The sequence below is a fragment of the Manacus candei genome, unplaced genomic scaffold (genome assembly GCF_025592945.1).
Source record: "Manacus candei isolate 608988 ecotype Guabito, Panama unplaced genomic scaffold, ASM2559294v1 h1tg000045l, whole genome shotgun sequence".
NCBI lineage: Eukaryota > Metazoa > Chordata > Aves > Passeriformes > Pipridae > Manacus > Manacus candei.
The window spans coordinates 2,724,686-2,744,108 of record NW_026138093.1 but is presented as its reverse complement, the minus strand read 5'-3'; the positions used below and the strand labels follow the sequence as shown (position 1 = coordinate 2,744,108).

The 19,423-nt window shown below is 49.5% G+C and overlaps 1 pseudogene; it reads left to right on the top strand.

The window, feature by feature from the left end:
* LOC127474809 (uncharacterized) overlaps positions 1-19,423 on the top strand; it is a 1,721,191-nt pseudogene that overhangs the window by 493,856 nt on the left and 1,207,912 nt on the right.

Sequence of the window (19,423 nt, the reverse complement as noted above, 5' to 3'; positions counted from 1 at the left end):
ATTGCAGAATAGGGCTGAAAAAAGGGAACAGCAGCCCTTTCCACCAGGAAAAAAGTCAGGATCCTTTGGCTTTGAGGTGCAGTTGGGGGGGGTAGCCTGGGCACTTCTTGGGCAGGAAGTATTTTCTATGGTGGCACCTTTTGTCTGGCAGGAATCTTCGTTTGAAGTAAATTTTTCAGGAGGTGGGACAGGCCATTGCAGAGCAGGGCTGAAAAAAGGGAACAGCAGCTCATTCCACCAGGAAAAAAATCTGGAAGCTTTGGCTTCAGGTGTAGTTTTTTGGGCAGTCTGGGCACTTTTTGGGCAGGAAAAGTTTTCTGTGCTGGCACCTTTTGTCTGGCAGGAATCTTCATTTGAAGTAAATTTTTCAGGAGGTGGGACCGGCCATTGCAGCGCAGGGCTGAAAAAAGGGAACAGCAGCTCTTTCCCTAAGGAAAAAAAGTCTGGATCCTTTGGCTTCAGATGTAGTTGGTGGGCAGCCTGGGCACATCTTAGGGAGCAACACCTCTCTCTGGTGGCACCTTTTGTCTGGCAGAAATCTTCATTTATATTCAATTTTCCAGGAGGTGGGACTGGTCATTGCAGCGCAGAGCTGAAAAAAGGGAACAGCAGATCTTTCCACCAGGAAAAAAAGTCTGGATCCTTTGGCTTCAGGAGTAGCTGTTGGGGTAGCCTGGGCACTTCTTGGGCTAGATGAGTTTTCTGTGGTGGCACCTTTTGTCTGGCAGGAATCTTCAGTTGGTTTCAATTTCTTAGGAGGTGGGACCGGCCATTGCAGCGCAGGGCTGAAAAAAGGGAACAGCAGCTCTTTCCACCAGGAAAATAGTCTGGATCCTTTAGCTTTAGGAGTAGTTGGTGGGGCAGCCCAGGCACTTCTTGTGCAGCAAGAGTTTTTTGTAGTTGCAAATTTTGTCTGGCAGGAAAATTCAATTGGAGTAAATTTTTCAGGAGGTGGGACCGGCCATTGCAGCGCAGGGATGAAAAAAGGGAACAGCAGCTCTTTCCCTAAGGAAAAAAAGTCTGGATCCTTTGGCTTCAGATGTAGTTGGTGGGCAGCCTGGGCACATCTTGGGGAGCAACACCTCTCTCTGGTGGCACCTTTTGTCTGGCAGGAATCTTCAGTTGGATTCAATTTCTTAGGAGGTGGGACCGGCCATTGCAGCGTAGGGCTGAAAAAAAGGGAACAGCAGCTCTTTCCACCAGGAAAAAAAGGCTGGAAGGTATGGCTTCAGGTGTAGTTGGTGGGGCAGCCTGGGCACTTCTTGAGCACCAAGACCTTTCTGTGGTGGCATCTTTTGTCTGGCAGGAATCTTCGTTTGAATTAAATTTTTCAGGAGGTGGGACCGGCCATTGCAGCGCAGAGCTGAAAAAAGGGAACAGCAGATCTTTCCATCAGGAAAAAAGTCTGGATCCTTTGGATTTTAGGTGCAGTTGGGGGGGGCAGCCTGGGCACTTCTTTGGTAGGATGACCCTTCTGTGCTGGCACCTTTTGTCTGGCAGGAATCTTCGTTTGAAGTAAATTTTTCAGGAGGTGGGACCGGCCATTGCAGATCTGGGCTGAAAAAAGGGAACAGCAGCTCATTCCACCAGGAAAAAAAGGCTGGATCCTTTGGCTTTGAGGTGCAGTTCTTGGTGCAGCCTGGGCACTTCTTTGGCAGGATGAGCTTTCTGTGCTGGCACCTTTTGACTGGCAGGAATCTTCGTTTGAAGTAAATTTTTCAGGAGGTGGGACCGGCCCTTGCAGAGCTGGGCTGAAAAAAGGGAACAGCAGCTCATTCCACCAGGAAAAAAAGGCTGGATCCTTTGGCTTTGAGGTGCAGTTCTTGGTGCAGCCTGGGCACTTCTTGGGCAGCAGGAGTTTTCTGTGGTGGCACCTTTTGTCTGGCAGGAATCTTCAGTTGGATTCAGTTTTCCAGGTGGTGGGACCGGCCATTGCAGAGCAGGGCTGAAAAAAGGGAACAGCAGCTCATTCCACCAGGAAAAAAATCTGGAAGCTTTGGCTTCAGGAGTAGCTGTTGGGGCAGTCTGGGCACTTTTTGGGCCGGAAAAGTTTTCTGTGCTGGCACCTTTTGTCTGGCAGGAATCTTCGTTTGAAGTAAATTTTTCAGGAGGTGGGACCGGCCATTGCAGCGCAGGGCTGAAAAAAGGGAACAGCAGCTCTTTCCCTAAGGAAAAAAAGTCTGGATCCTTTGGGTTCAGGTGTAGCTGTTGGGGTAGCCTGGGCACTTCTTGGGCAGGAAGAGTTTTCTGTGGTGGCACCTTTTGTCTGGCAGGAATCTTCATTTATATTGAATTCTCCAGGAGGTCGGACGGGCCATTGCAGAGAAGGGTTGAAAAAAGGGAACAGCAGCTCTTTCCACCAGGAAAAAAAGGCTGGATCCTTCGGCTTCAGGAGTAGCTGTTGGGGTAGCCTGGGCACTTCTTGGGCAGGAAGAGTTTTCTGTGGTGGCACCTTTTGTCTGGCAGGAATCTTCGTTTGGAGTAAATTTTTCAGGAGGTGGGACCGGCCATTGCAGCGAAGGCTGAAAAAAGGGAACAGCAGCTCTTTCCATCAGGAAAAAAAGGCTGGATCCTTTGGGTTCAGGTGTAGCTGTTGGGGTAGCCTGGGCACTTCTTGGGCAGGAAGAGTTTTCTGTGGTGGCACCTTTTGTCTGGCAGGAATCTTCATTTGGAGTAAATTTTTCAGGAGGTGGAACAACCCATTGCAGCGCAGGGCTGAAAAAAGGGAACAGTAGCTCTTTTCACCAGGAAAAAAAGTCTGGAAGCTTTGGCTTCAGGTGTAGTTTTTTGGGCAGTCTGGGCACTTTTTGGGCAGGAAAAGTTTTCTGTGGTGGCACCTTTTGTCTGGCAGGAATCTTCATTTATATTGAATTTTCCAGGAGGTTGGACGGGCCATTGCAGCGCAGGGCTGGAAAAAGGGAACAGCAGCTCTTTCCACCAGGAAAAAAAGGCTGGATCCTTTGGGTTCAGATGTAGTTGGTGGGCAGCCTGGGCACTTCTTGAGCACCAAGACCTTTCTGTGGTGGCACCTTTTGTCTGGCAGGAATCTTCACTTGGATTCAATTTTCCAGGAAGTGGGACCGGTCATTGCAGAATAGGGCTGAAAAAACGGAACAGCAGCCCTTTCCACCAGGAAAAAAGTCAGGATCCTTTGGCTTTGAGGTGCAGTTGGGGGGGGTAGCCTGGGCACTTCTTGGGCAGGAAGTATTTTCTATGGTGGCACCTTTTGTCTGGCAGGAATCTTCGTTTGAAGTAAATTTTTCAGGAGGTGGGACAGGCCATTGCAGAGCAGGGCTGAAAAAAGGGAACAGCAGCTCATTCCACCAGGAAAAAAATCTGGAAGCTTTGGCTTCAGGTGTAGTTTTTTGGGCAGTCTGGGCACTTTTTGGGCAGGAAAAGTTTTCTGTGCTGGCACCTTTTGTCTGGCAGGAATCTTCATTTGAAGTAAATTTTTCAGGAGGTGGGACCGGCCATTGCAGCGCAGGGCTGAAAAAAGGGAACAGCAGCTCTTTCCCTAAGGAAAAAAAGTCTGGATCCTTTGGCTTCAGATGTAGTTGGTGGGCAGCCTGGGCACATCTTAGGGAGCAACACCTCTCTCTGGTGGCACCTTTTGTCTGGCAGAAATCTTCATTTATATTCAATTTTCCAGGAGGTGGGACTGGTCATTGCAGCGCAGAGCTGAAAAAAGGGAACAGCAGATCTTTCCACCAGGAAAAAAAGTCTGGATCCTTTGGCTTCAGGAGTAGCTGTTGGGGTAGCCTGGGCACTTCTTGGGCTAGATGAGTTTTCTGTGGTGGCACCTTTTGTCTGGCAGGAATCTTCAGTTGGTTTCAATTTCTTAGGAGGTGGGACCGGCCATTGCAGCGCAGGGCTGAAAAAAGGGAACAGCAGCTCTTTCCACCAGGAAAATAGTCTGGATCCTTTAGCTTTAGGAGTAGTTGGTGGGGCAGCCCGGGCACTTCTTGTGCAGCAAGAGTTTTTTGTAGTTGCAAATTTTGTCTGGCAGGAAAATTCAATTGGAGTAAATTTTTCAGGAGGTGGGACCGGCCATTGCAGCGCAGGGATGAAAAAAGGGAACAGCAGCTCTTTCCCTAAGGAAAAAAAGTCTGGATCCTTTGGCTTCAGATGTAGTTGGTGGGCAGCCTGGGCACATCTTGGGGAGCAACACCTCTCTCTGGTGGCACCTTTTGTCTGGCAGGAATCTTCAGTTGGATTCAATTTCTTAGGAGGTGGGACCGGCCATTGCAGCGTAGGGCTGAAAAAAAGGGAACAGCAGCTCTTTCCACCAGGAAAAAAAGGCTGGAAGGTTTGGCTTCAGGTGTAGTTGGTGGGGCAGCCTGGGCACTTCTTGAGCACCAAGACCTTTCTGTGGTGGCATCTTTTGTCTGGCAGGAATCTTCGTTTGAATTAAATTTTTCAGGAGGTGGGACCGGCCATTGCAGCGCAGAGCTGAAAAAAGGGAGCAGCAGATCTTTCCATCAGGAAAAAAGTCTGGATCCTTTGGATTTGAGGTGCAGTTGGGGGGGGCAGCCTGGGCACTTCTTTGGTAGGATGACCCTTCTGTGCTGGCACCTTTTGTCTGGCAGGAATCTTCGTTTGAAGTAAATTTTTCAGGAGGTGGGACCGGCCATTGCAGAGCAGGGCTGAAAAAAGGGAACAGCAGCTCTTTCCACCAGGAAAAAAAGGCTGGATCCTTTGGCTTTGAGGTGCAGTTCTTGGTGCAGCCTGGGTACTTCTTGGGCAGCAGGAGTTTTCTGTGGTGGCACCTTTTGTCTGGCAGGAATCTTCATTTGGAGTAAATTTTTCAGGAGGTGGAACAACCCATTGCAGCGCAGGGTTGAAAAAAGGGAACAGCAGCTCTTTCCATCAGGAAAAAAGGCTGGATCCTTTGGATTTGAGGTGCAGTTCTTGGAGCAGCCTGGGCACTTCTTTGGCAGGATGACCTTTCTGTGCTGGCACCTTTTGACTGGCAGGAATCTTCGTTTGAAGTAAATTTTTCAGGAGGTGGGACCGGCCATTGCAGAGTTGGGCTGAAAAAAGGGAACATCAGCTCTTTCCACCAGGAAAAAAAGGCTGGATCCTTTGGCTTTGAGGTGCAGTTCTTGGTGCAGCCTGGGTACTTCTTGGGCAGCAGGAGTTTTCTGTGGTGGCACCTTTTGTCTGGCAGGAATCTTCAGTTGGATTCAGTTTTCCAGGAGGTGGGACCGGCCATTGCAGAGAAGGGTTGAAAAAAGGGAACAGCAGCTCTTTCCACCAGGAAAAAAAGTCTGGATCCTTTGGCTTCAGGAGTAGCTGTTGGGGCAGCCTGGGCACTTCTTGGGCAGGGAGAGTTTTCTGTGGTGGCACCTTTTGTCTGGCAGGAATCTTCGTTTGGAGTAAATTTTTCAGGAGGTGGGACCGGCCATTGCAGCGAAGGCTGAAAAAAGGGAAGAGCAGCTCTTTTCACCAGGAAAAATGTCTGGATCCTTTGGGTTCAGGTGTAGCTGTTGGGGCAGTCTGGGCACTTCTTGGGCAGGAAGAGTTTTCTGTGGTGGCACCTTTTGTCTGGCAGGAATCTTCATTTATATTGAATTCTCCAGGAGGTCGGACGGGCCATTGCAGAGAAGGGTTGAAAAAAGGGAACAGCAGCTCTTTCCACCAGGAAAAAAAGGTTGGATCCTTTGGCTTCAGATGTAGTTGGTGGGCAGCCTGGGCACATCTTGGGGAGCAACACCTCTCTCTGGTGGCACCTTTTGTCTGGCAGGAATCTTCATTTATATTCAATTTTCCAGGAGGTGGGACCGGCCATTGCAGCGTAGGGCTGATAAAAAGGGAACAGCAGCTCTTTCCATCAGGAAAAAAAGTCTGGAAGATTTTGCTTCAGGTGTAGTTGGTGGGGCAGCCTGGGCACTTCTTGAGCACCAAGACCTTTCTGTGGTGGCACCTTTTGTCTGGCAGGAATCTTCACTTGGATTCAATTTTCCAGGAGGTGGGACCGGTCATTGCAGAGTAGGGCTGAAAAAAGGGAACAGCAGCCCTTTCCACCAGGAAAAAAGTCAGGATCCTTTGGCTTTGAGGTGCAGTTGTTGGGGCAGCCTGGGCAATTCTTGGGCAGGAAGAGTTTTCTTTGGTGGCACCTTTTGTCTGGCAGGAATCTTCGTTTGAAGTAAATTTTTCAGGAGGTGGGACCGGCCATTGCAGCGCAGAGCTGAAAAAAGGGAACAGCAGCTCTTTCCATCAGGAAAAAAGTCTGGATCCTTTGGATTTGAGGTGCAGTTGTTGGGGCAGCCTGGGCACTTCTTTGGTAGGATGACATTTCTGTGCTGGCACCTTTTGTCTGGCAGGAATCTTCGTTTGAAGTAAATTTTTCAGGAGGTGGGACCAGTCATTGCAGAGCAGGGCTGAAAAAAGGGAACAGCAGCTCTTTCCCTAAGGAAAAAAGTCTGGATCCTTTGGATTTGAGGTGCAGTTCTTGGAGCAGCCTGGGCACTTCTTTGGCAGGATGACCTTTCTGTGCTGGCACCTTTTGACTGGCAGGAATCTTCGTTTGAAGTAAATTTTTCAGGAGGTGGGACCGGCCATTGCAGAGCTGGGCTGAAAAAAGGGAACAGCAGCTCATTCCACCAGGAAAAAAAGGCTGGATCCTTTGGCTTTGAGGTGCAGTTCTTGGTGCAGCCTGGGCACTTCTTGGGCAGCAGGAGTTTTCTGTGGTGGCACCTTTTGTCTGGCAGGAATCTTCAGTTGGATTCAGTTTTCCAGGTGGTGGGACCGGCCATTGCAGAGCAGGGCTGAAAAAAGGGAACAGCAGCTCATTCCACCAGGAAAAAAATCTGGAAGCTTTGGCTTCAGGTGTAGTTTTTTGGGCAGTCTGGGCACTTTTTGGGCCGGAAAAGTTTTCTGTGCTGGCACCTTTTGTCTGGCAGGAATCTTCGTTTGAAGTAAATTTTTCAGGAGGTGGGACCGGCCATTGCAGCGCAGGGCTGAAAAAAGGGAACAGCAGCTCTTTCCCTAAGGAAAAAAAGTCTGGATCCTTTGGGTTCAGGTGTAGCTGTTGGGGTAGCCTGGGCACTTCTTGGGCAGGAAGAGTTTTCTGTGGTGGCACCTTTTGTCTGGCAGGAATCTTCATTTATATTGAATTCTCCAGGAGGTCGGACGGGCCATTGCAGAGAAGGGTTGAAAAAAGGGAACAGCAGCTCTTTCCACCAGGAAAAAAAGGCTGGATCCTTCGGCTTCAGGAGTAGCTGTTGGGGTAGCCTGGGCACTTCTTGGGCAGGAAGAGTTTTCTGTGGTGGCACCTTTTGTCTGGCAGGAATCTTCGTTTGGAGTAAATTTTTCAGGAGGTGGGACCGGCCATTGCAGCGAAGGCTGAAAAAAGGGAACAGCAGCTCTTTCCATCAGGAAAAAAAGGCTGGATCCTTTGGGTTCAGGTGTAGCTGTTGGGGTAGCCTGGGCACTTCTTGGGCAGGAAGAGTTTTCTGTGGTGGCACCTTTTGTCTGGCAGGAATCTTCATTTGGAGTAAATTTTTCAGGAGGTGGAACAACCCATTGCAGCGCAGGGCTGAAAAAAGGGAACAGTAGCTCTTTTCACCAGGAAAAAAAGTCTGGAAGCTTTGGCTTCAGGTGTAGTTTTTTGGGCAGTCTGGGCACTTTTTGGGCAGGAAAAGTTTTCTGTGGTGGCACCTTTTGTCTGGCAGGAATCTTCATTTATATTGAATTCTCCAGGAGGTTGGACGGGCCATTGCAGCGCAGGGCTGGAAAAAGGGAACAGCAGCTCTTTCCACCAGGAAAAAAAGGCTGGATCCTTTGGCTTCAGATGTAGTTGGTGGGCAGCCTGGGCACTTCTTGAGCACCAAGACCTTTCTGTGGTGGCACCTTTTGTCTGGCAGGAATCTTCACTTGGATTCAATTTTCCAGGAAGTGGGACCGGTCATTGCAGAATAGGGCTGAAAAAAGGGAACAGCAGCCCTTTCCACCAGGAAAAAAGTCAGGATCCTTTGGCTTTGAGGTGCAGTTGGGGGGGGTAGCCTGGGCACTTCTTGGGCAGGAAGTATTTTCTATGGTGGCACCTTTTGTCTGGCAGGAATCTTCGTTTGAAGTAAATTTTTCAGGAGGTGGGACAGGCCATTGCAGAGCAGGGCTGAAAAAAGGGAACAGCAGCTCATTCCACCAGGAAAAAAATCTGGAAGCTTTGGCTTCAGGTGTAGTTTTTTGGGCAGTCTGGGCACTTTTTGGGCAGGAAAAGTTTTCTGTGCTGGCACCTTTTGTCTGGCAGGAATCTTCATTAGAAGTAAATTTTTCAGGAGGTGGGACCGGCCATTGCAGCGCAGGGCTGAAAAAAGGGAACAGCAGCTCTTTCCCTAAGGAAAAAAAGTCTGGATCCTTTGGCTTCAGATGTAGTTGGTGGGCAGCCTGGGCACATCTTAGGGAGCAACACCTCTCTCTGGTGGCACCTTTTGTCTGGCAGAAATCTTCATTTATATTCAATTTTCCAGGAGGTGGGACTGGTCATTGCAGCGCAGAGCTGAAAAAAGGGAACAGCAGATCTTTCCACCAGGAAAAAAAGTCTGGATCCTTTGGCTTCAGGAGTAGCTGTTGGGGTAGCCTGGGCACTTCTTGGGCTAGATGAGTTTTCTGTGGTGGCACCTTTTGTCTGGCAGGAATCTTCAGTTGGTTTCAATTTCTTAGGAGGTGGGACCGGCCATTGCAGCGCAGGGCTGAAAAAAGGGAACAGCAGCTCTTTCCACCAGGAAAATAGTCTGGATCCTTTAGCTTTAGGAGTAGTTGGTGGGGCAGCCCGGGCACTTCTTGTGCAGCAAGAGTTTTTTGTAGTTGCAAATTTTGTCTGGCAGGAAAATTCAATTGGAGTAAATTTTTCAGGAGGTGGGACCGGCCATTGCAGCGCAGGGATGAAAAAAGGGAACAGCAGCTCTTTCCCTAAGGAAAAAAAGTCTGGATCCTTTGGCTTCAGATGTAGTTGGTGGGCAGCCTGGGCACATCTTGGGGAGCAACACCTCTCTCTGGTGGCACCTTTTGTCTGGCAGGAATCTTCAGTTGGATTCAATTTCTTAGGAGGTGGGACCGGCCATTGCAGCGTAGGGCTGAAAAAAAGGGAACAGCAGCTCTTTCCACCAGGAAAAAAAGGCTGGAAGGTTTGGCTTCAGGTGTAGTTGGTGGGGCAGCCTGGGCACTTCTTGAGCACCAAGACCTTTCTGTGGTGGCATCTTTTGTCTGGCAGGAATCTTCGTTTGAATTAAATTTTTCAGGAGGTGGGACCGGCCATTGCAGCGCAGAGCTGAAAAAAGGGAGCAGCAGATCTTTCCATCAGGAAAAAAGTCTGGATCCTTTGGATTTGAGGTGCAGTTGGGGGGGGCAGCCTGGGCACTTCTTTGGTAGGATGACCCTTCTGTGCTGGCACCTTTTGTCTGGCAGGAATCTTCGTTTGAAGTAAATTTTTCAGGAGGTGGGACCGGCCATTGCAGAGCAGGGCTGAAAAAAGGGAACAGCAGCTCTTTCCACCAGGAAAAAAAGGCTGGATCCTTTGGCTTTGAGGTGCAGTTCTTGGTGCAGCCTGGGTACTTCTTGGGCAGCAGGAGTTTTCTGTGGTGGCACCTTTTGTCTGGCAGGAATCTTCATTTGGAGTAAATTTTTCAGGAGGTGGAACAACCCATTGCAGCGCAGGGTTGAAAAAAGGGAACAGCAGCTCTTTCCATCAGGAAAAAAGGCTGGATCCTTTGGATTTGAGGTGCAGTTCTTGGAGCAGCCTGGGCACTTCTTTGGCAGGATGACCTTTCTGTGCTGGCACCTTTTGACTGGCAGGAATCTTCGTTTGAAGTAAATTTTTCAGGAGGTGGGACCGGCCATTGCAGAGTTGGGCTGAAAAAAGGGAACATCAGCTCTTTCCACCAGGAAAAAAAGGCTGGATCCTTTGGCTTTGAGGTGCAGTTCTTGGTGCAGCCTGGGTACTTCTTGGGCAGCAGGAGTTTTCTGTGGTGGCACCTTTTGTCTGGCAGGAATCTTCAGTTGGATTCAGTTTTCCAGGAGGTGGGACCGGCCATTGCAGAGAAGGGTTGAAAAAAGGGAACAGCAGCTCTTTCCACCAGGAAAAAAAGTCTGGATCCTTTGGCTTCAGGAGTAGCTGTTGGGGCAGCCTGGGCACTTCTTGGGCAGGGAGAGTTTTCTGTGGTGGCACCTTTTGTCTGGCAGGAATCTTCGTTTGGAGTAAATTTTTCAGGAGGTGGGACCGGCCATTGCAGCGAAGGCTGAAAAAAGGGAAGAGCAGCTCTTTTCACCAGGAAAAATGTCTGGATCCTTTGGGTTCAGGTGTAGCTGTTGGGGCAGTCTGGGCACTTCTTGGGCAGGAAGAGTTTTCTGTGGTGGCACCTTTTGTCTGGCAGGAATCTTCATTTATATTGAATTCTCCAGGAGGTCGGACGGGCCATTGCAGAGAAGGGTTGAAAAAAGGGAACAGCAGCTCTTTCCACCAGGAAAAAAAGGTTGGATCCTTTGGCTTCAGATGTAGTTGTTGGGCAGCCTGGGCACATCTTGGGGAGCAACACCTCTCTCTGGTGGCACCTTTTGTCTGGCAGGAATCTTCATTTATATTCAATTTTCCAGGAGGTGGGACCGGCCATTGCAGCGCAGGGCTGATAAAAAGGGAACAGCAGCTCTTTCCATCAGGAAAAAAAGTCTGGAAGATTTTGCTTCAGGTGTAGTTGGTGGGGCAGCCTGGGCACTTCTTGAGCACCAAGACCTTTCTGTGGTGGCACCTTTTGTCTGGCAGGAATCTTCACTTGGATTCAATTTTCCAGGAGGTGGGACCGGTCATTGCAGAGTAGGGCTGAAAAAAGGGAACAGCAGCCCTTTCCACCAGGAAAAAAGTCAGGATCCTTTGGCTTTGAGGTGCAGTTGTTGGGGCAGCCTGGGCAATTCTTGGGCAGGAAGAGTTTTCTTTGGTGGCACCTTTTGTCTGGCAGGAATCTTCGTTTGAAGTAAATTTTTCAGGAGGTGGGACCGGCCATTGCAGCGCAGAGCTGAAAAAAGGGAACAGCAGTTCTTTCCATCAGGAAAAAAGTCTGGATCCTTTGGATTTGAGGTGCAGTTGTTGGGGCAGCCTGGGCACTTCTTTGGTAGGATGACATTTCTGTGCTGGCACCTTTTGTCTGGCAGGAATCTTCGTTTGAAGTAAATTTTTCAGGAGGTGGGACCAGTCATTGCAGAGCAGGGCTGAAAAAAGGGAACAGCAGCTCTTTCCCTAAGGAAAAAAGTCTGGATCCTTTGGATTTGAGGTGCAGTTCTTGGAGCAGCCTGGGCACTTCTTTGGCAGGATGAGCTTTCTGTGCTGGCACCTTTTGACTGGCAGGAATCTTCGTTTGAAGTAAATTTTTCAGGAGGTGGGACCGGCCATTGCAGAGCTGGGCTGAAAAAAGGGAACAGCAGCTCATTCCACCAGGAAAAAAAGGCTGGATCCTTTGGCTTTGAGGTGCAGTTCTTGGTGCAGCCTGGGCACTTCTTGGGCAGCAGGAGTTTTCTGTGGTGGCACCTTTTGTCTGGCAGGAATCTTCAGTTGGATTCAGTTTTCCAGGTGGTGGGACCGGCCATTGCAGAGCAGGGCTGAAAAAAGGGAACAGCAGCTCATTCCACCAGGAAAAAAATCTGGAAGCTTTGGCTTCAGGTGTAGTTTTTTGGGCAGTCTGGGCACTTTTTGGGCCGGAAAAGTTTTCTGTGCTGGCACCTTTTGTCTGGCAGGAATCTTCGTCTGAAGTAAATTTTTCAGGAGGTGGGACCGGCCATTGCAGCGCAGGGCTGAAAAAAGGGAACAGCAGCTCTTTCCCTAAGGAAAAAAAGTCTGGATCCTTTGGGTTCAGGTGTAGCTGTTGGGGTAGCCTGGGCACTTCTTGGGCAGGAAGAGTTTTCTGTGGTGGCACCTTTTGTCTGGCAGGAATCTTCATTTATATTGAATTCTCCAGGAGGTCGGACGGGCCATTGCAGAGAAGGGTTGAAAAAAGGGAACAGCAGCTCTTTCCACCAGGAAAAAAAGGCTGGATCCTTCGGCTTCAGGAGTAGCTGTTGGGGTAGCCTGGGCACTTCTTGGGCAGGAAGAGTTTTCTGTGGTGGCACCTTTTGTCTGGCAGGAATCTTCATTTGGAGTAAATTTTTCAGGAGGTGGGACCGGCCATTGCAGCGAAGGCTGAAAAAAGGGAACAGCAGCTCTTTCCATCAGGAAAAAAAGGCTGGATCCTTTGGGTTCAGGTGTAGCTGTTGGGGTAGCCTGGGCACTTCTTGGGCAGGAAGAGTTTTCTGTGGTGGCACCTTTTGTCTGGCAGGAATCTTCATTTGGAGTAAATTTTTCAGGAGGTGGGACCGGCCATTGCAGAGTAGGCCTGAAAAAAGGGAACAGCAGCTCATTCCACCAGGAAAAAAATCTGGAAGCTTTGGTTTTGAGGAGTAGTTTGTCGGGCAGCCTGGGCACTTCTTGGGCAGCAAGAGATTTCTGTGGTGGCACCTTTTGTCTGGCAGGAATCTTCATTTGGAGTAAATTTTTCAGGAGGTGGAAGAACCCATTGCAGCGCAGGGCTGAAAAAAGGGAACAGTAGCTCTTTTCACCAGGAAAAAAAGTCTGGAAGCTTTGGCTTCAGGTGTAGTTTTTTGGGCAGTCTGGGCACTTTTTGGGCAGGAAAAGTTTTCTGTGGTGGCACCTTTTGTCTGGCAGGAATCTTCATTTATATTGAATTCTCCAGGAGGTTGGACGGGCCATTGCAGCGCAGGGCTGGAAAAAGGGAACAGCAGCTCTTTCCACCAGGAAAAAAAGGCTGGATCCTTTGGCTTCAGATGTAGTTGGTGGGCAGCCTGGGCACTTCTTGAGCACCAAGACCTTTCTGTGGTGGCACCTTTTGTCTGGCAGGAATCTTCACTTGGATTCAATTTTCCAGGAAGTGGGACCGGTCATTGCAGAATAGGGCTGAAAAAAGGGAACAGCAGCCCTTTCCACCAGGAAAAAAGTCAGGATCCTTTGGCTTTGAGGTGCAGTTGGGGGGGGTAGCCTGGGCACTTCTTGGGCAGGAAGTATTTTCTATGGTGGCACCTTTTGTCTGGCAGGAATCTTCGTTTGAAGTAAATTTTTCAGGAGGTGGGACCGGCCATTGCAGAGCAGGGCTGAAAAAAGGGAACAGCAGCTCATTCCACCAGGAAAAAAATCTGGAAGCTTTGGCTTCAGGTGTAGTTTTTTGGGCAGTCTGGGCACTTTTTGGGCAGGAAAAGTTTTCTGTGCTGGCACCTTTTGTCTGGCAGGAATCTTCATTTGAAGTAAATTTTTCAGGAGGTGGGACCGGCCATTGCAGCGCAGGGCTGAAAAAAGGGAACAGCAGCTCTTTCCCTAAGGAAAAAAAGTCTGGATCCTTTGGCTTCAGATGTAGTTGGTGGGCAGCCTGGGCACATCTTAGGGAGCAACACCTCTCTCTGGTGGCACCTTTTGTCTGGCAGAAATCTTCATTTATATTCAATTTTCCAGGAGGTGGGACTGGTCATTGCAGCGCAGAGCTGAAAAAAGGGAACAGCAGATCTTTCCACCAGGAAAAAAAGTCTGGATCCTTTGGCTTCAGGAGTAGCTGTTGGGGTAGCCTGGGCACTTCTTGGGCTAGATGAGTTTTCTGTGGTGGCACCTTTTGTCTGGCAGGAATCTTCAGTTGGTTTCAATTTCTTAGGAGGTGGGACCGGCCATTGCAGCGCAGGGCGGAAAAAAGGGAACAGCAGCTCTTTCCACCAGGAAAATAGTCTGGATCCTTTAGCTTTAGGAGTAGTTGGTGGGGCAGCCCGGGCACTTCTTGTGCAGCAAGAGTTTTTTGTAGTTGCAAATTTTGTCTGGCAGGAAAATTCAATTGGAGTAAATTTTTCAGGAGGTGGGACCGGCCATTGCAGCGCAGGGATGAAAAAAGGGAACAGCAGCTCTTTCCCTAAGGAAAAAAAGTCTGGATCCTTTGGCTTCAGATGTAGTTGGTGGGCAGCCTGGGCACATCTTGGGGAGCAACACCTCTCTCTGGTGGTACCTTTTGTCTGGCAGGAATCTTCAGTTGGATTCAATTTCTTAGGAGGTGGGACCGGCCATTGCAGCGTAGGGCTGAAAAAAAGGGAACAGCAGCTCTTTCCACCAGGAAAAAAAGGCTGGAAGGTTTGGCTTCAGGTGTAGTTGGTGGGGCAGCCTGGGCACTTCTTGAGCACCAAGACCTTTCTGTGGTGGCATCTTTTGTCTGGCAGGAATCTTCGTTTGAATTAAATTTTTCAGGAGGTGGGACTGGCCATTGCAGCGCAGAGCTGAAAAAAGGGAGCAGCAGATCTTTCCATCAGGAAAAAAGTCTGGATCCTTTGGATTTGAGGTGCAGTTGGGGGGGGCAGCCTGGGCACTTCTTTGGTAGGATGACCCTTCTGTGCTGGCACCTTTTGTCTGGCAGGAATCTTCGTTTGAAGTAAATTTTTCAGGAGGTGGGACCGGCCATTGCAGAGCAGGGCTGAAAAAAGGGAACAGCAGCTCTTTCCACCAGGAAAAAAAGGCTGGATCCTTTGGCTTTGAGGTGCAGTTCTTGGTGCAGCCTGGGTACTTCTTGGGCAGCAGGAGTTTTCTGTGGTGGCACCTTTTGTCTGGCAGGAATCTTCATTTGGAGTAAATTTTTCAGGAGGTGGAACAACCCATTGCAGCGCAGGGTTGAAAAAAGGGAACAGCAGCTCTTTCCATCAGGAAAAAAGGCTGGATCCTTTGGATTTGAGGTGCAGTTCTTGGAGCAGCCTGGGCACTTCTTTGGCAGGATGACCTTTCTGTGCTGGCACCTTTTGACTGGCAGGAATCTTCGTTTGAAGTAAATTTTTCAGGAGGTGGGACCGGCCATTGCAGAGTTGGGCTGAAAAAAGGGAACATCAGCTCTTTCCACCAGGAAAAAAAGGCTGGATCCTTTGGCTTTGAGGTGCAGTTCTTGGTGCAGCCTGGGTACTTCTTGGGCAGCAGGAGTTTTCTGTGGTGGCACCTTTTGTCTGGCAGGAATCTTCAGTTGGATTCAGTTTTCCAGGAGGTGGGACCGGCCATTGCAGAGAAGGGTTGAAAAAAGGGAACAGCAGCTCTTTCCACCAGGAAAATAAGTCTGGATCCTTCGGCTTCAGGAGTAGCTGTTGGGGCAGCCTGGGCACTTCTTGGGCAGGGAGAGTTTTCTGTGGTGGCACCTTTTGTCTGGCAGGAATCTTCGTTTGGAGTAAATTTTTCAGGAGGTGGGACCGGCCATTGCAGCGAAGGCTGAAAAAAGGGAAGAGCAGCTCTTTTCACCAGGAAAAATGTCTGGATCCTTTGGGTTCAGGTGTAGCTGTTGGGGCAGTCTGGGCACTTCTTGGGCAGGAAGAGTTTTCTGTGGTGGCACCTTTTGTCTGGCAGGAATCTTCATTTATATTGAATTCTCCAGGAGGTCGGACGGGCCATTGCAGAGAAGGGTTGAAAAAAGGGAACAGCAGCTCTTTCCACCAGGAAAAAAAGGTTGGATCCTTTGGCTTCAGATGTAGTTGTTGGGCAGCCTGGGCACATCTTGGGGAGCAACACCTCTCTCTGGTGGCACCTTTTGTCTGGCAGGAATCTTCATTTATATTCAATTTTCCAGGAGGTGGGACCGGCCATTGCAGCGCAGGGCTGATAAAAAGGGAACAGCAGCTCTTTCCATCAGGAAAAAAAGTCTGGATCCTTTGGCTTCAGGTGTAGTTGGTGGGGCAGCCTGGGCACTTCTTGAGCACCAAGACCTTTCTGTGGTGGCACCTTTTGTCTGGCAGGAATCTTCACTTGGATTCAATTTTCCAGGAGGTGGGACCGGTCATTGCAGAGTAGGGCTGAAAAAAGGGAACAGCAGCCCTTTCCACCAGGAAAAAAGTCAGGATCCTTTGGCTTTGAGGTGCAGTTGTTGGGGCAGCCTGGGCAATTCTTGGGCAGGAAGAGTTTTCTTTGGTGGCACCTTTTGTCTGGCAGGAATCTTCGTTTGAAGTAAATTTTTCAGGAGGTGGGACCGGCCATTGCAGCGCAGAGCTGAAAAAAGGGAACAGCAGCTCTTTCCATCAGGAAAAAAGTCTGGATCCTTTGGATTTGAGGTGCAGTTGTTGGGGCAGCCTGGGCACTTCTTTGGTAGGATGACATTTCTGTGCTGGCACCTTTTGTCTGGCAGGAATCTTCGTTTGAAGTAAATTTTTCAGGAGGTGGGACCAGTCATTGCAGAGCAGGGCTGAAAAAAGGGAACAGCAGCTCTTTCCCTAAGGAAAAAAGTCTGGATCCTTTGGATTTGAGGTGCAGTTCTTGGAGCAGCCTGGGCACTTCTTTGGCAGGATGACCTTTCTGTGCTGGCACCTTTTGACTGGCAGGAATCTTCGTTTGAAGTAAATTTTTCAGGAGGTGGGACCGGCCATTGCAGAGCTGGGCTGAAAAAAGGGAACAGCAGCTCATTCCACCAGGAAAAAAAGGCTGGATCCTTTGGCTTTGAGGTGCAGTTCTTGGTGCAGCCTGGGCACTTCTTGGGCAGCAGGAGTTTTCTGTGGTGGCACCTTTTGTCTGGCAGGAATCTTCAGTTGGATTCAGTTTTCCAGGTGGTGGGACCGGCCATTGCAGAGCAGGGCTGAAAAAAGGGAACAGCAGCTCATTCCACCAGGAAAAAAATCTGGAAGCTTTGGCTTCAGGTGTAGTTTTTTGGGCAGTCTGGGCACTTTTTGGGCCGGAAAAGTTTTCTGTGCTGGCACCTTTTGTCTGGCAGGAATCTTCGTTTGAAGTAAATTTTTCAGGAGGTGGGACCGGCCATTGCAGCGCAGGGCTGAAAAAAGGGAACAGCAGCTCTTTCCCTAAGGAAAAAAAGGCTGGATCCTTTGGGTTCAGGTGTAGCTGTTGGGGTAGCCTGGGCACTTCTTGGGCAGGAAGAGTTTTCTGTGGTGGCACCTTTTGTCTGGCAGGAATCTTCATTTATATTGAATTCTCCAGGAGGTCGGACGGGCCATTGCAGAGAAGGGTTGAAAAAAGGGAACAGCAGCTCTTTCCACCAGGAAAAAAAGGCTGGATCCTTCGGCTTCAGGAGTAGCTGTTGGGGTAGCCTGGGCACTTCTTGGGCAGGAAGAGTTTTCTGTGGTGGCACCTTTTGTCTGGCAGGAATCTTCGTTTGGAGTAAATTTTTCAGGAGGTGGGACCGGCCATTGCAGCGAAGGCTGAAAAAAGGGAACAGCAGCTCTTTCCATCAGGAAAAAAAGGCTGGATCCTTTGGGTTCAGGTGTAGCTGTTGGGGTAGCCTGGGCACTTCTTGGGCAGGAAGAGTTTTCTGTGGTGGCACCTTTTGTCTGGCAGGAATCTTCATTTGGAGTAAATTTTTCAGGAGGTGGGACCGGCCATTGCAGAGTAGGCCTGAAAAAAGGGAACAGCAGCTCATTCCACCAGGAAAAAAATCTGGAAGCTTTGGTTTTGAGGAGTAGTTTGTCGGGCAGCCTGGGAACTTCTTGGGCAGCAAAGAGATTTCTGTGGTGGCACCTTTTGTCTGGCAGGAATCTTCATTTGGAGTAAATTTTTCAGGAGGTGGAAGAACCCATTGCAGCGCAGGGCTGAAAAAAGGGAACAGTAGCTCTTTTCACCAGGAAAAAAAGTCTGGAAGCTTTGGCTTCAGGTGTAGTTTTTTGGGCAGTCTGGGCACTTTTTGGGCAGGAAAAGTTTTCTGTGGTGGCACCTTTTGTCTGGCAGGAATCTTCATTTATATTGAATTCTCCAGGAGGTTGGACGGGCCATTGCAGCGCAGGGCTGGAAAAAGGGAACAGCAGCTCTTTCCACCAGGAAAAAAAGGCTGGATCCTTTGGCTTCAGATGTAGTTGGTGGGCAGCCTGGGCACTTCTTGAGCACCAAGACCTTTCTGTGGTGGCACCTTTTGTCTGGCAGGAATCTTCACTTGGATTCAATTTTCCAGGAAGTGGGACCGGTCATTGCAGAATAGGGCTGAAAAAAGGGAACAGCAGCCCTTTCCACCAGGAAAAAAGTCAGGATCCTTTGGCTTTGAGGTGCAGTTGGGGGGGGTAGCCTGGGCACTTCTTGGGCAGGAAGTATTTTCTATGGTGGCACCTTTTGTCTGGCAGGAATCTTCGTTTGAAGTAAATTTTTCAGGAGGTGGGACAGGCCATTGCAGAGCAGGGCTGAAAAAAGGGAACAGCAGCTCATTCCACCAGGAAAAAAATCTGGAAGCTTTGGCTTCAGGTGTAGTTTTTTGGGCAGTCTGGGCACTTTTTGGGCAGGAAAAGTTTTCTGTGCTGGCACCTTTTGTCTGGCAGGAATCTTCATTTGAAGTAAATTTTTCAGGAGGTGGGACCGGCCATTGCAGCGCAGGGCTGAAAAAAGGGAACAGCAGCTCTTTCCCTAAGGAAAAAAAGTCTGGATCCTTTGGCTTCAGATGTAGTTGGTGGGCAGCCTGGGCACATCTTAGGGAGCAACACCTCTCTCTGGTGGCACCTTTTGTCTGGCAGAAATCTTCATTTATATTCAATTTTCCAGGAGGTGGGACTGGTCATTGCAGCGCAGAGCTGAAAAAAGGGAACAGTAGATCTTTCCACCAGGAAAAAAAGTCTGGATCCTTTGGCTTCAGGAGTAGCTGTTGGGGTAGCCTGGGCACTTCTTGGGCTAGATGAGTTTTCTGTGGTGGCACCTTTTGTCTGGCAGGAATCTTCAGTTGGTTTCAATTTCTTAGGAGGTGGGACCGGCCATTGCAGCGCAGGGCGGAAAAAAGGGAACAGCAGCTCTTTCCACCAGGAAAATAGTCTGGATCCTTTAGCTTTAGGAGTAGTTGGTGGGGCAGCCCGGGCACTTCTTGTGCAGCAAGAGTTTTTTGTAGTTGCAAATTTTGTCTGGCAGGAAAATTCAATTGGAGTAAATTTTTCAGGAGGTGGGACCGGCCATTGCAGCGCAGGGATGAAAAAAGGGAACAGCAGCTCTTTCCCTAAGGAAAAAAAGTCTGGATCCTTTGGCTTCAGATGTAGTTGGTGGGCAGCCTGGGCACATCTTGGGGAGCAACACCTCTCTCTGGTGGCACCTTTTGTCTGGCAGGAATCTTCAGTTGGATTCAATTTCTTAGGAGGTGGGACCGGCCATTGCAGCGTAGGGCTGAAAAAAAGGGAACAGCAGCTCTTTCCACCAGGAAAAAAAGGCTGGAAGGTTTGGCTTAAGGTGTAGTTGGTGGGGCAGCCTGGGCACTTCTTGAGCACCAAGACCTTTCTGTGGTGGCATCTTTTGTCTGGCAGGAATCTTCGTTTGAATTAAATTTTTCAGGAGGTGGGACCGGCCATTGCAGCGCAGAGCTGAAAAAAGGGAACAGCAGATCTTTCCATCAGGAAAAAAGTCTGGATCCTTTGGATTTGAGGTGCAGTTGGGGGGGGCAGCCTGGGCACTTCTTTGGTAGGATGACCCTTCTGTGCTGGC